The 14,993-nt window shown below is 44.5% G+C and overlaps 1 long non-coding RNA gene across 1 annotated transcript; it reads right to left on the bottom strand.

The window, feature by feature from the left end:
* Positions 1-8,145: 8,145 nt before the first annotated feature.
* LOC125759001 (uncharacterized) lies at positions 8,146-10,818 on the bottom strand. Its single transcript, XR_007416553.1, has 3 exons — positions 10,513-10,818; positions 10,375-10,446; positions 8,146-8,313 (listed from the first exon to the last, which is right to left on the bottom strand). It is a non-coding gene; the product is annotated as an uncharacterized LOC125759001 (long non-coding RNA).
* Positions 10,819-14,993: the final 4,175 nt, after the last annotated feature.

The following is a 14,993-nucleotide window of genomic DNA, read 5'->3' as shown; positions in this document are numbered from 1 at the left end:
TTTCCGAGCCTCGAGGGTTTTCTTGGCGAGAGCCGACCGAACGGCCGGTGTGCCAAAGACTTGGCGCAGCTGTTCCTTGAAGGTAGCCCAGTCGGGGATGTCAATCAGGTGGTTGAAAAACCACGTCTTCGCCACACCGGTAAGGTAGAAGGAGACGTGAGTTAGGTTGTACGTGTCGTCCCACCGATTAGCAGAACTGACACGCTCGAAATCGTCCAGCCAGTCCTCCACGTCTTCTCCGCGCAGACCAGCGAAGAGATGAGGTTCGCGCAGGGGGCTGTTTACGACGTGTGAAGGCGTGGCTTGCGGTGCCAGATTGGGGACGGTAGCAGCAGCGACCTGCTCGTGCTGTGACATATTGCTACACAGCTGGCGCAAACGGCGACCTGAGCGAAGCTCCAGGAGGTAGAGCGGACGAGTAGAGGACGGGGGATCCAGAAGCAACCTCCACCACGTGTGAGCCGTCCGACCCGGTGACGAGGTCCTGCTCTTGACGCCTCTTCGCACACCTGGTTTGTGTGAGAAGTTTCAGCCACGGTTTATCGGGCCGTACACAGTTCTGGAACAGACTTCACCTGTGAATTATCACGTGACGCCACTTGTAACCCCAGCAGACCGCCGTTACCGTACTACCGAGATTGTCCATGTCTCCCGCATCAAGCCCTTCATACGACGTTCCTCCTCTCCTTGACCTGCAGCGGCCAGGCTGGCCGCTTTCACGTGGGGGGAATAAGTGTGGGCATTTATTAGGCACATCTTCTTCATGTGTACATTATCATCATCATGATGCATTTGATTATGCATCCTCATCTTCGTCGTGTATCATCACCATCAGTGTGGGTTGATCGTGCCTGTTCGCTGCCGGGTCTTCGGGCCAAATAAACGTCTGCCCTACCAAGACGCCACAATATTTAAAATAGAAGTATTAGAGAGCGTACGAACATTTTCACAATTAATTCCTAATTTATTTAGTGTATTCGGCAAGCAATAATGCAATGTCTCAAAACTATAATTTGTGCGCGGTCTCGGCGCATGCCAATGTTCGGAATGTCGGTTTAGGCGCGTCGAAGGATTTAATTGTAAGTTAGCTAAACTACGCATATAGCGGCGACCTTTTATGGTATCAGATCTAAAAGAGATTACTAAGGAATATTCGTGGAGCAGGTTTAATTTGATTATTTTATATTTAACGAATATTTGTGAAGTAGGGGCATTAAAAGGGAGGTTAGCAACAGAACGTAGCGCTAATGCGTTTCTTAGTGCTTAAAAATGCGGCCTCTAATAATATACATCACGCTGAACCTCGCAGACCTATAAGTGGCAAAACATATTTCAACCATTCCTGATGTCGTAACCTCGGTCTTGGCTGAATATGACATCGGTCAGCCATACTACAGACGACTAAGTACAGGCGACTACAGGCTTCTTTCTTTGCTGCTTTTCCTTTTGTATGGCAAAGAACTTTTGACCACCCGCGACACGATTTGTCCATACTGGTCCTGCTCATCGTGGTGCACGCCCATCTCTAAACGGCCCAGCGCGGGGATCAATTGCAGTGAGCTCACCCACCTGACAGCAACAGCAATCTCGACGTGACGAGCAGCGTCCGCGCCTCCTCTTCCTCCCAGGACCCCTTCAACCCTTGCTACAGGTCCACTGTGTAAGCTCGTGTCTAAATATATATGCGCCTACCGTGACAGCGCGCAAACGTCGCCTACGAAATGCTATCTTCGAGCCAGTCGAGAGGCCTGCGAGCCAATGCCGTCGTGGTGACGAAACTGTTCTAAGTACAGGGCCTGAAGCCATATTACGACGCGCTCGTCCTGCCTTTTTGTCCCATTTGCGAAGGAGAGCAGTTGCATTGGACGCAGAAACTGAGCGTTGCATCGTTCGCTCGATCAAAGCGGAGCTCATGCTCCCGAAGCGTGTTCCGTTTGCACGAAACACGCTTCGGGAACATTTGGTTCCGCTGTGAAATACGTGAAAGATACGTGCTTTCGGTGTCTTATGCCTGAGGGAAGAGGCTTCCAAATAAAAAGCATGCATGCGTGAAACACTTAAAAACCATAAAAGTGTTATTTTCACGCAATAGGTCATGCTTCGAAAGCTATCGCAATGTATTCATCTCCCTAATCCCCATTCCCATTCCCGCAAACTGGAGTGGACGACCAGTCCCTCTTCTAGATAACCTCGCTGCGTTCTGGCTTTCTGTTTGCTTCATTTCTTCCATATGATTACATTTCGTGACGCTTAATTTTATCACGGAAAATGTTTGAAGGAAGAACGGCTTGCTAAGGTACTTATTGACATTGGTGTCGCGTGCGTGTTCGAAACTATACAAAGATCTCGCTGGGTGTACGTGAAGAGCAGTTGTCCCCACGCTGGTATGATGCAGAGCGCAAGTATGTAGATAAGCAAGCACTTTGCGTGGAGTATCTCTGCAGTATATCTGTAAAACCTACAGAATAATGCTGCCAGCTGCACTAGACCCGCGGATGAAAGTGCACACGAAACCAGGAGACATCTGGGCTCACCCGGCCTTTTCATGTGCAGCAGATTACCTTCAGAATAGAGAGCGCGGGCGGCCTGCGTACTCGATGGAGACCGCAGAGACCGATAGCGCAGCATAACAAACAGAAAATGTGGGAAAATTTTAAGTGCAGTGATCAAATTGTATATGCTAAATAAACTTTCCCGCGAACCTCGCAGTGTTTTCGGACATCAACGAGAGTCACAAATGAGAGAGCTGTCGTTAAATAGCCTGCACACGATGCTTTACTGTACGTTGGTATCAACGAGCCGTCTAGCATGAAATTGACGATAGTGCCTATCTAACCAAAAATGAAACAACGCTATCATTCACCAATTACACCGATCCTAAAGAAAAAACTATAAAAGAATATAGCGGAGACGAGGTGTGATGGCCATTATAACTAATAGCATCCGACAGCGAAAAGAGCAGCAGACTCATCCATCATGATGTCGCCCAGCTCTCAAGGAGAGATAAGAGCACGGAATGCTCGTAAAAGACCGATAACATAATACTAGATGCTCGTTGGTCTGAATATATGCATTTCTTGGCGTCAAAAAAGTATTTATATGATAAATACTGTAAAAAGTCATATCTCCTTTGCGTGACCGGTTGGAGAAAATTTGGGACGCTTGCGTTTCTCCTAATTCGGTAAGGCAGGCGTTCATAATTATGCGAACTGACGTTACTCCACGAAAACGACGACTGCATTATTATGCACGCGTGCACGTTTTAGAATGATGTAGAATCTCCGAAAGAATACGATAAGTACGAGCTCGCCCAAGAACATGTGCGGAAAATAGTTACGCAATTTTTAGCAGTATATAAAAACCAAGGCCCTTGAGTTCCTATACGCAGATAAGCGTGCTTAAACTGATAGCATTAGAAAATCTAATGTAAAGTTTCAGCAGAATACAAATGTAGGTGAGAAATCAAAATTTTTAGTTTTGCTCCTTTACAAGAGCCAAGACAGGTGGCAGCCGTGCCAGTAACTTCGTAGGAAAAAGGGCACACGGGCAAAAAAAGAATTCCACATTAAGCAGTCCAATGTGCAAATATCTCTATCTGCGTTTCATTTCGCCATCTGTAAACTACATTAGCCAACAATACTCTTAGACACACAACGAAGTGAACTGTCATTAATGTTCCTAGTGCATTCCGCACCACAATATCCATGTATTATCTCGCAGTATTATGATTTAACCGGATGTCGCCGTTGTATATAATATATTAAATGGTCTCTGGTGGTTCAGCCCTATCGGCTATTTTACCTCATGTCCACTACGCCGTTCAATCGTAACCGCAAAGGTCGTATAACCAATTTATTTGTATTTCAGTGTCAATCATTTTTAGTGTATTCTTCTTCCGTGCAAGATAATGGTTATGGCAAAAAGATGACATTTTCGCAAAGCTGATTTTAGGAAGCCAAATACTAAAAATTCAATCGGTAGTAACGCCATTCCCAACGCATTCCTTTCACTGCCCTTGAGGGGACGTTCACAAAGACGCGGCTGCTGCTCGCTAGGAGCCAGCTTTTTTTCGAGGAGAAATAAATCGAACAAGACATTTCCGAATATACTGCTTGGCTGGAATGTGGAGAGTGCTCAGAGTACATTTCAAGCTGCTGTGTACCCACGCCCCCGCCATTACTCTTGTTTTATTTTCGCTTATGCGGGAAGAGGAGCAAATTCTGGGCAAGAGGATTCCTAAGACAGGAGCTATAAAACAGACGCAGAACATATTTCTTTTGTTTAACGCAAATACAACTGATGGTACCCACCTTCACCCAGCAGCAGTCGAAAGTGGTGTGAATCACTGCTGGCAAAGAATAATGAAATTTCATGTACGCGTATTGGATACTATGTGTACTACGCAGACTTCGCATTGCCTTGAACAGTGAAATGGCAACGATTGCACCAGACCGTAGCAATATCTAAGCCGTACGGCAGTTTATGCTATGTAGTCAAAATCTGCACGCATTTCCTGAAACGATTTTGGAAGATATTCACTACCTTTCAAACTTTTTATGCCTAAGAAATTCAATATTACCTTAAGGTTTTAACGTAATATGATACATAATGCAAAGGTGTAAGTGACGTCGCAAGCAGTAAATGATTTGATATTCAATGAATCGGTTAACTCATTGCCGTAAAAAATTACGGAAGTGCAAATTATTCAGTTTCGTCAGATTGAGCTTCTTACAATATTAAATTTATGAAGGGGAACTCACAGTTCATTTATACAGAGTGTGTCAACTGTTACATATAGCACGATTTAAAAAAAAAGAGGAATGGCGTTACACGAGCCATACCTTGTTTATATTGTTCCCACTGCACTAGAGTGGCCACTACATTTTTTTTTGTTAATGAGGTTTAAGTAATAAGTATTCAGTCGTAAATATATTTGTAGCTCGACAAGTACTCGCCTAATCGTCAAAATGTCAGTGAGGAATATGTAGGCATGTTCGAATGACATCTAGCTGCGCTATACTGAACAACGTACTAATTGCGTGCTCATTTTTTCTCGCTGATAAAGGAAGCCCTTGGAATGTGAAAAATAACACATGACTACGCTACCAACTGCAAAAGAAAGAAGCATAATCAAATTAGCTTACTACAAGCAACCGCCTTGCCTGTTGTCCGCTGCCAGAGCCAGTGTTCCGCACTTTACAAAGATACAGGACGAGGGCTGACAGCATGCGTCGCAATTTTGCAGGTGTTCCTTCCGCTCGACGCACGCCACTATCATTATCCGTACCTCGCAGCCGACTGTTCTCGCTGATTCTCTCAAAACTAAGGGACCGGCAGCTATATCGCACAGGATATAAATAGTAGAAACAAAAAACAATGTCTGTTAAAGGCGAGAAAAGCATATCCACGTCTCCGCCACTGTATCTCTCACTGTTTGGTGGTTCAAATACATCTGCAGATCTCAACAGAGCTGGTAAACAGGACTTAGATCGCCTAATGTCATAGCTTTGCTGGCTGGAGCGCAAACGCTGCCATTCATATTGGTACACTGGCACTGATGTCACTTTCCAATGTGCTTTTTTACAAGACTGCAGACTACAATCTAATCATAAACGATTGCACATGCGACTTACGTTCGCATAGCTCTTAAAGGCAACAGGCGTGTCGGTTCTCACAATCACTGGCTTTGAGGTACCCTGGAGTGAACAAACTGCAGAGAGATGAACTACTAATAACTTAATTTTAACTGCTACTAATAAAGTCGGTGGCACAAGCGCGTCCTTCTATTTGAAGGTTTTAGACCTTCTCATTATTTGTATCGGCTGCACTGACACCCATGACTTACTGTTTTAAGCAGACCGTCTCTTTTACCTCACGATTATTCCCCACATCACGTAAGGTAACATTGGGAATGCAAGCCCTGATATATGCACTCAGTAAACAGGCCCATGCATTCAAGGCGAGGTAGCTTGGCAGGCTGCGCAGAGAGGGTTGAAGAGTGGAAGGCCATTCAGCACGAGATTACAAATAAACGAGGAGTGGGATAGCAGAGCCATTGAAACAGATGCGAAAGGCATTTCAGAACGTCAAAGTGGGCTTAGACGTACAGAGACACCCAAACTACATACTGAATGCAATGAAACTCGCGTTCCGTTTACATGGTCACTACATATACATCGAACGCTTACATTTGTTTAATCCTGTTAGACAGCGGTCGTGAATTACGATCCCCAGAGGTGCGTGCGATGCTCTGTAAACGTCTTCTAACTATGCTTTAATATGCAATGTCGGTGCATTAAGCATCTTACTGTGCCCACACGTACTGCAACTCCATTAGCCGTACTATGCTCTCAGAAAGAGATTAACTGAGTCTTTTGGATTAGAAAGATATCACATGCGCGCAATTCGCACCGAATGAATATTCAATGGCTAAGTCGGTGTTCAAATATGCAGAGCAAGGTATTAAAACCATGTGCATTAGCGAAAGATTTTAATACATGACTCATACAGTATACTGTATGAGTCATGTATATGACGACAACGAGCTATAGCTCGTTGTCGTCGTTCACTTGCTCTCTTAAAAAATGTGCAGCCAACCGCCGCCAATTGGTGATCACATTGATAACCAAACGACACTTTGATCCCAATCTACACTTTTGTGCTGAAACGCACAAAGAAAGAGGCTAGGAGTTCTCACATTCGGGAAAGCTCATCCAGTCTATTTTAATGAGTCGTTTTCGCTATACGCGTACAGTCAGGCTTGAAAAAGAAAAAGAAAACGTGCAGTGTGTGCCATTGCCAGCTGGTGATCGTGCCTAAAGCTCTATTTGAGCCATTGAAACGTATGGAAAAGCACTGAAGTGTTCGCAATGGTGTCCTGCGCGGCACCCAGAAACTCAGTGAAACTGTTTTTGAAGCAAGGATCGCTTGCTGCGTAGCATCGGGGTAATGCAAGGTAAGCTCACACTTCCGGGCGATGATATTTAAAGCTGTAGCTGACCACTGGATTCTACAAGTACTGCAAGCATTATCCATTCACTTTGGAGGAGTTCGTTATTCACCAGACTAATGGGAGACCCTTATGAAAATGTGAGATGAGTTCAAAAAGAAAGTCTAATGACTTCTGACATTTCAGTCATTTGACGCTCTAATGTGTCCCTTTAGAATTTTGTAATGTATTTGAAATGCCATTCAAAAACATATTGGCCGATCATTCTGATGCATATTAACATGTGATAGTCTGATGCGGATTAACATGTGATAGTCCGATGCGTATTAACATGTGATAGTCTAGTGAGCATGAAACGACCTTTGACATCAACACTCATTTGATTCTCTAATGTATTTCTTCAGAATTGTTTTAATGTACTCATAATGTCATTCAAAAACATATTGGCCACCGTCATTCTAATGTGTCCTTATGAGTGACTTTCTTGTGAGCATGAAACATCCTGTTTGCAATGACCCTCGGCCAAGCTTGTGCTTCGTGGCCAATGACATTCATAACATTCCTGAAACAGAACTATTACAGTGCATGATAAGATTTATGATATGTCCGGATGATAGTACGGAATCACATATTAGTTGTGCCTGACAATGTGTTTGCTGGTTGATACACATGCAGCCAAGCATCATACAAAAGTGCATGTATGCACCTTCTACGACACTTGTGCTGTACAAAGACATTTCTCAACAAAAGAAATGGATAAAACATTTATTGACTGGGAAACATGCAGAGGTTAAATGAAAGAAAAATATGGTGTACACCTGTCATATCTTCGTTTTGTTTAATCTGTCTACTTAACATTGATGACAGATTGCTTTTGATGCGCAGGGTCCTTGTAGGGAATCCATGTATGTGTATCCATGCATGTGTATCCTGCACGAAAGATCGCAGTAAATATATAAGAGTTGCAAAGAAAACTTTATCCAACACATCGTGCACCTTAGAACACTTAGATGTACTGCCAAGGCCCCGTGCAGGTAGTTGACAAAAAGCACTTTTGTGAAGTTAGAGTTAGTCAAAATTGCATTTTATATCGCATTTCCAATAGAAACTTTCAGCAAATCCTGTAAGAAAACAGGAAAACAACACAGAAGGTCAAGTCCAGCATCAAGTATACATTAATGGAGTTACGTCTAAGGTCTTGTTTCTTTGATCTTAGAATTCCCTCAAAAAAGTTGCAATAGGTTCATGAGCAGGCGCAACATGTCGAAGCTCTTTGTAAAGATTGAAACAAATGCCTACCATAAAATATAAGCTCGACCAGGCTCACAGGTAGAACGCTCCCATCTTCGTCTGCAAGCTGTCGTCTGCTTCAGTTCCACGAACAGGTGAGATCACCGGGTACATATGTTAAGGATACCAGAAAACATTCATGAGTTGGCGCACCACACAGACCTTACAGCTCACACACAATACATACAATGTATTCAGGCAAGTCTATGTTTATATACCAGCAAGGGCCTTAGATTGCGCTATAAGAACAAGTATAACCTGAGCAACGGCTCATGGCAGACAACTGTAATGGTGCCATTGCAAGCCGAACTTTCAGAAACTTATGTACTTAGTAAACACTATGTGGTTGGAGAACGCAGATTACGATATAGGTCATTTAAATGACGAAAATTACATCAGCTCTGCTACACAATATAAAATGCATAAATTGATAAAATAAGAGTATGTGTGGCCCATGTGCACACTCCATAATGCCGAGCTTTACATATTGTATTATATGATGAATTTGAGCCGTTTACGAAAGTAATTCTAGTCGTGTTAAAGCCAATCAATGCCTGGAATATCGGTTTGAATTTGTAGTGCTGCAAGCCATGAAAAAAAAAAAACGTTAAACACTTTTGTCAGCCTTCTCTAAACTTCTGCACACATAGTTACATACGAGAATTTAGATTTGTTTCCCATAATAATTACTTCATAAAATTAAAGTAGCACTCTCACAATGAATGCTACGTCTTAGTCGCACAACCTGCAAATAACAGCGCTTTTTCAGTTTCATGCTGCCTTAAGAAAAGCTCACAAAAGAAACATGAACTTTAGATAAGCACATAATTGAGGTGTGCTTTTGCCACCCCAGCACAGTGGATAAAAGCTCTTGGAACAGTGCTGCTTAACCATTACAACAACTTCTGTTAATATAAACCAGTATGCTTCAGGAAACAATATAACGACGGGAAAAATATTTCACATCATTTTTCTCAAACACAAATATTGCAACAAAGGGCACCTTGCCAAACGCAACTGGCATATTTGTCTAGAATTGATAATTATATACATCTTGTGCTCTTTCAAATTACTGTACACATGGTGTTAGTACCAGAATATAACGTAATTCACTGACTTGTATTATCTTCAAGTGGGTTCACCCAACGCAAGTTCGTTTCTCGTAGCAACGACCTTGCACAGTCAGATTAAAATCCTAACCATAGTGCAACTAACTTCTAACAAAAACAAGCGCGGTGCAGTAGTCGCGGAGAAAGCCACAAACACACGCCACTGAAGAGCACCGCGCGCGCATGTGCAGCCGCAGCGTGTTTTTATATCTTCCTCCCCGCGTACTACATGCCAATTATTACTGAGTTTCCTGAAAAGTTACTTCATTTGTACCTGCATCATGAGAAGGCTAGGCGATGAACGTTATGTTTAAAGCAGTTCTATTTCCGAAGTGATAAGCCATCGTACAAGTAGCTTCAGGCGATGATCTCGTGCAGTATAGAGCTGTAGTCGATTTCAATAACTTTCGACGACGCTAAGAAGTTTATTTACAGAATCACAACTCGGATACAAAAAATCTTGCAAATTATTCTTCCTTCGGTTTACGATCGCTTCTGTATGTATAGTGATTCGAAAGGAAAAGGAAAAAGGCACCTAATTTCTGCAGCCCAATAGGGAGCACGGCGCAGTGCCTGATCGCTTCTGAGCGGCGGAATGCCAAGAGCGGGCCACTTTCTCTCTCTCCTCGGTCGCGACCCGTCCCCTCTCCGGGAAAGAGCCATGCTCTCAGTCCTTCCCTCCTACCTCACCTCCCCCCTCCGGTCCCCTACGCCCAAAAGGGCGAGTGTTGCCCTCCCTGCGACACATACATCGCGCAGGCGTCCCCAAGGTCAACCAGTTCCCGAGTAGAGAAGCAGCAGCGGGAAGCGGGCGGGCCGAGCGACAGGCATTCTTGGAATCGAAAAACAGCCAAGGAAGAAGAGCGCCATGACAGAAACGCTTGCGTTACAGAAGCGAGCGGAGTATCGCGCAAAGCAACGCGCCTTCATCCACCCGTTGCAGTTGTAGGTAGTGAACGCACATGGTGAGTGCTTCATACAACCGTATAAAGTGCACAGAAAGCATTGAGTATAGCGTAAACATACCTGTCTATCATCCTTCCTCTGGCCATCATCCCCGCAGAGTGAACACACCGCCCAGACGATCACACTCGGTTCCTGCGTAAAAGACGTCATGTAATGAAGTAACCTAGCTGTGTAATTCAGAAATATTCTAGAACTTACCAAAATCAGGCATCCACTGTGCACTCTTCAGCTTTACAGTCCACAATGTACCTTACACTCGGCGACAGTCTTGTCAAAAGGCTGCTGTACGTCCGCACTCGCCTTCAGTCACGAGACTAGGACCTAGATCGTCTTGGAAGGTACACTTGACATTGAATCAAGTAACCAACGTGCATAATCGATAAACGTGGTAACGAAGCATTGCAGAACACAGCATGGCACACACACACACAAACCGCGCGCATCGTGCACCCGTCAAACAACTAAAGCGCCCCCAACCCCAAGGACAACTTTTCTTGGCAATGAAGGGAAGGCTACGGGGGCGGAGCTACTGCACATGTACTGCTCCGCGAAATAGTCCGGTTCGGCGCGCGTTTCGAATTTAGTTTTGGTTTGTGAACCTTCCGTACCTCATGTGACGGCCATTTCATTGTTCGAGCGGCCGTCTCAGGCTTATACAGCCATTTGCTAGTGAAATTCGTCAGAAGCTCCCTAGGCGAGTCGTCGGGAAAGGTGGAGGGTGACGAGCGCTCACTTGAAGACGAAGGCGCTATTTTGACTGTGAGGTGCACGTAAAAGGTGCGACGCTTTCACAAGTGCAAAAACGCGAAATGACGCTGCATAAATCAAAACAAATATAAATATCTCCTTGGTGCGCGCTGACCCTCTCTTCAAACAGCGCTCCGTAGAAAATAAAGCAATGTTGTTGTTTTTATTTGTCACTGTACATAAAAAAAGTGTATTTATGGCTTTTTTTAACCCGTGTGTGCATGTTGGGAATGTGTTATGGCTGTTCGATTTTGTTATACAACTATACATTTTGTTTTGTCAAAAGAAACGCTTTTTGTTTCAAGTTACTGCCCTCTCCCGTGGATAGAAAGAGGTAGGGATTATGATAGGAGGAGGGAATGGGTAGGGTGTGATAGGCGACACCCAACGTTGCACACAGAGGAGGTGAATGGGACAAGGAAGGAGTGAAGGGAGAGAGGAGTTGACGCCGTGGAGAACGGAAGAGAGTCGCGTGGAGACGACATTACGAGGAGGCGGGGCGGGAGAAGGATGTACGCGACGTTGGGCCAAATCGAACTTTGGTTGTCGGCTGCTTCTGACCAGCGTTGCAACAGCGAGGAGAGATAGAGACAGTAGTTTGAGGTTGGGAAAAAACGCTTGTCCGCGTATCTTTGCAACCAACAACATTCTGTTTTGGACATATATGTAAGTGCACCATGCATAAGAACAGTCCCTAATTTTTATCACAACAATAACGAACTTTTTTTCTGTACGTCACCCATTGTCCACAGTTCCAATTCTTCTCCGCCCCCCAAAATCCTTCGCGACGCCGTGCGGGTAATCCCACTCTCCTCCGTTAATTTCTACTGGACAAATGGGCAACACGGGCCCCTGAGCGAGTGTTCGCAGTGTCACTTGATCATATCTGTTCATATTTGCATATGTGATCGACTCATGCCTTTTAAAAACAAGGAAATGCTTACTTCTATTATACGGCAGGTAATATAATGAACATTGCTGCGGTCGTCAGCAATTCTTCGATCGCCGGTGCATGGGCGATATATGTAAAATATTTACGCATTCTACTGAAACACGATATTTGTGTACATTGCAACACAAATTGTTTATTGCTTGTAGTCTCTGAAAGACGAACTTGTCTATTGTGATAAACTGATTTTACGGTGGCGATTAAGGCTATTTAACTTCTTTGTTGTGATGCGCGTTTTGACATTAGGAACGGCAACTGAAAGTCTGAACACTTCAGTCACCAGAAATTAAAGTGCACATGGTCATTTGACTCTCCGATGTACACTTAATGTTAAACGACATTAGGCTTTGCGTGTCTAATGTCTGTCTAGTGACTCATTAGGAGCGCACCTAGTCGACACTAGACACTCAAGACTCATTTTCATAAGGGGAGCATGGTTCGTCTCCCAGCAAATAATTTAATGCAACTCTATTCCAAGTTTGCTTAAGAAAAAGGATAATTTTTTTATAACCACGCTTATAACCAAAGCACCTTTGACAAAGATAGGACAAAAAACAGGCGCCGTAATGACGCGTAAAGGTTGCTGGAGTGACGTAATTGGTTTTAAAAACGCGTAAAAAGGATATATATTTTGGTATTAACCTTGCGACGCGATAACCTGGCACGTTTTACGGCGGCGAGAAGGAACGACAGCTTAAGGTGCCCCTTCTTTGTGATATTATTAGATACGCACATTGGTAATGTTTTAATGTCCATATAAACTAGCTATATAGAATAGTTTGCAAGCATAAAAACTGTACTGGTTTGTCGGAAGCTTCTGGCTGTAGCAGGCAGCAAGCGTAGTGCAGCGGGAAGTACAGTTCTATTGGGAGCTAAAATTCCGGGGAGAAAAGTGAGCTCAGGGAACACTAGAGAGTCTCGAACAATGCCCGAGAAATACATTTAAGACCAAAATGTTGGCCTTCGTCCTCCGCTATAATTAATGAGAAAAATTAGCACGACAAAAGGCACAAACTACGCGGGCCTTTGTCTCCTCTTCCAGTGTACGCGTCTCTTGTTGTGCTAATTCTTTCTCGTAAGCTATGCAAGCCCAAGAAACACTGAACCTACGACGTTCTCCATTGGGAGATCCTGAGCCGCAGCCAAAATACTGGAGTGAGCGCTCGGATAGCACCCAGTCAAATCTAGCAACGAAATACGCGAATGCTCCGCGTGAGATCACACCGGAAGTTCTTTATTCACACGTCACGGAAACAAGCTCCGAAAACAATTTCCTCCGCTCTGCACGTTTTTATGACCACAGGCGTGCGCATAGGAGGGGGCAGGGGGGGCGCCACCTCCTAGTCACTCATGAGGAGGGGCGTAAAATCTTCCCCATACATTGACCCCCTTAGTCACATAAGAGGGAGGGGGGCGCAAAATCTGCCTCGTACATTGACTTAGTAAGGGGGGGGGGGCGCTGCGATGAACATTCCCCACCCCCTGACGGGGAACTCTGCGCACGCCTATGTTTATGACGAATCCGTACTCTAAATCAAGTCCTGTATAACGTCCGATATATAAACATTTCAACGCAAAGTACCGCATATAAAGCGGACTTTCACGTGCCATTATGCGTGACGCTCTCGTAGCGACAGAATGTGCCCGCTATAGGCTAAACGGCCGCGAGCGGACGCAACATTTATGTGCAGCCCTTTTTGGCGCGAACAAAACGTGGCACCTCTGCGAGGAGGGAGGTCACGTCATGGCTCGTAGCATTCAGCGCATTCTCTGCCTGCTCAGCATTTCTCTCTACTCGTCTATCTGCCTGCTGTGAAACGGACTGCTGCGGGGGCGGATGTTTCGTTCCTCTGTTGGTGCAATCTCTTGTTGCTTTTATTCCGAGACTTTCGTACCCTGTGTTGGCGTGTATAGCATCACGGCCTATGAAATTCAGTGCTAGTTCAAATCCCACGTCGACGTTGTGAAGTGTTTCCCGTACGGGCTCCGAATGCGGCCGGTGAACTCGAGCTGCAGCCAGCGCATCTGTGACATCTGCCGGTCGCCTCTGTATATGCTTCAAGCACGTGCGTTAGAATCGCACCAGCAGTGTCCAGGCTATGTCAGTCGCCTCGTCACTGCAACCTCGTCCGCCTCGCAATCCTTTTGTTTAAAATATACAATGTTGTATTGAAGACGAGCCTTTATGTGTGTTTACTTGTCAGTCTGATGATGACATTCGTTTCTTTTTCCTAGTTTTTCCTCGGAAATTGACCACAAATTAGACAATAAGAACACAAGTGAGATAATGTGGTACCATTTAAGCTCTTCGTATGCTCACGCAACCTTTCTCAGCAGCATGCGCCAGTTTGACTAACATATTTTTTCCACAAGAGAGTGTAAGGCTGTAAACAATGCGGCAAGCACAAGTAACAAAGCGGTTACGATGATTCACTGAGCCCACCTTCTGTCCCGGCCTTTCCGTTCTCTTCTTATCCACACAGCAGCACTTACCGCTCCTACTTTGTTTTGAGCAAAGAATATAACATTTGCATGAAACTCCTTGGTAATATTATTAAGGCGATGGAAAAACCTGTGCAAATATGGTATTAACGCTGAATTCTCTGTCATAGGAATTGAGCGTTGTTTAATTCGAGATGTTTACAGCTTCATGGATCGCTACAGGATCTTACATACGCATTATAAAGTAGAATCCGTGCCAGGGGGGCAGCATGTTTCAAACGATCTAGTTGTTGCTAGGAGCTGTGCCTCATTTTGTGGCGGCACAACTTGCTTAGGGCCGAGTTGAGTGTTTTATAAGCAATACTGTTCTTGACGATACTTAAGACGCCGGAACAATCGATCAGATCTGATGCTTTATGTCGCCGAAAATAACAGCTGAAAACATTCTGTGGTTTAAAAAGATACATAATGCCTAAAACCGAACAGAGCCATCCTCTGGCAACTGACACTTGAAGGCTAAACTAAAAAAAAATGGTCCTGA

The sequence above is a fragment of the Rhipicephalus sanguineus genome, chromosome 6 (genome assembly GCF_013339695.2).
Source record: "Rhipicephalus sanguineus isolate Rsan-2018 chromosome 6, BIME_Rsan_1.4, whole genome shotgun sequence".
NCBI lineage: Eukaryota > Metazoa > Arthropoda > Arachnida > Ixodida > Ixodidae > Rhipicephalus > Rhipicephalus sanguineus.
The sequence above is the reverse complement of the archived record's forward strand: the minus strand, read 5'-3'. Positions and strand labels throughout refer to the sequence as shown.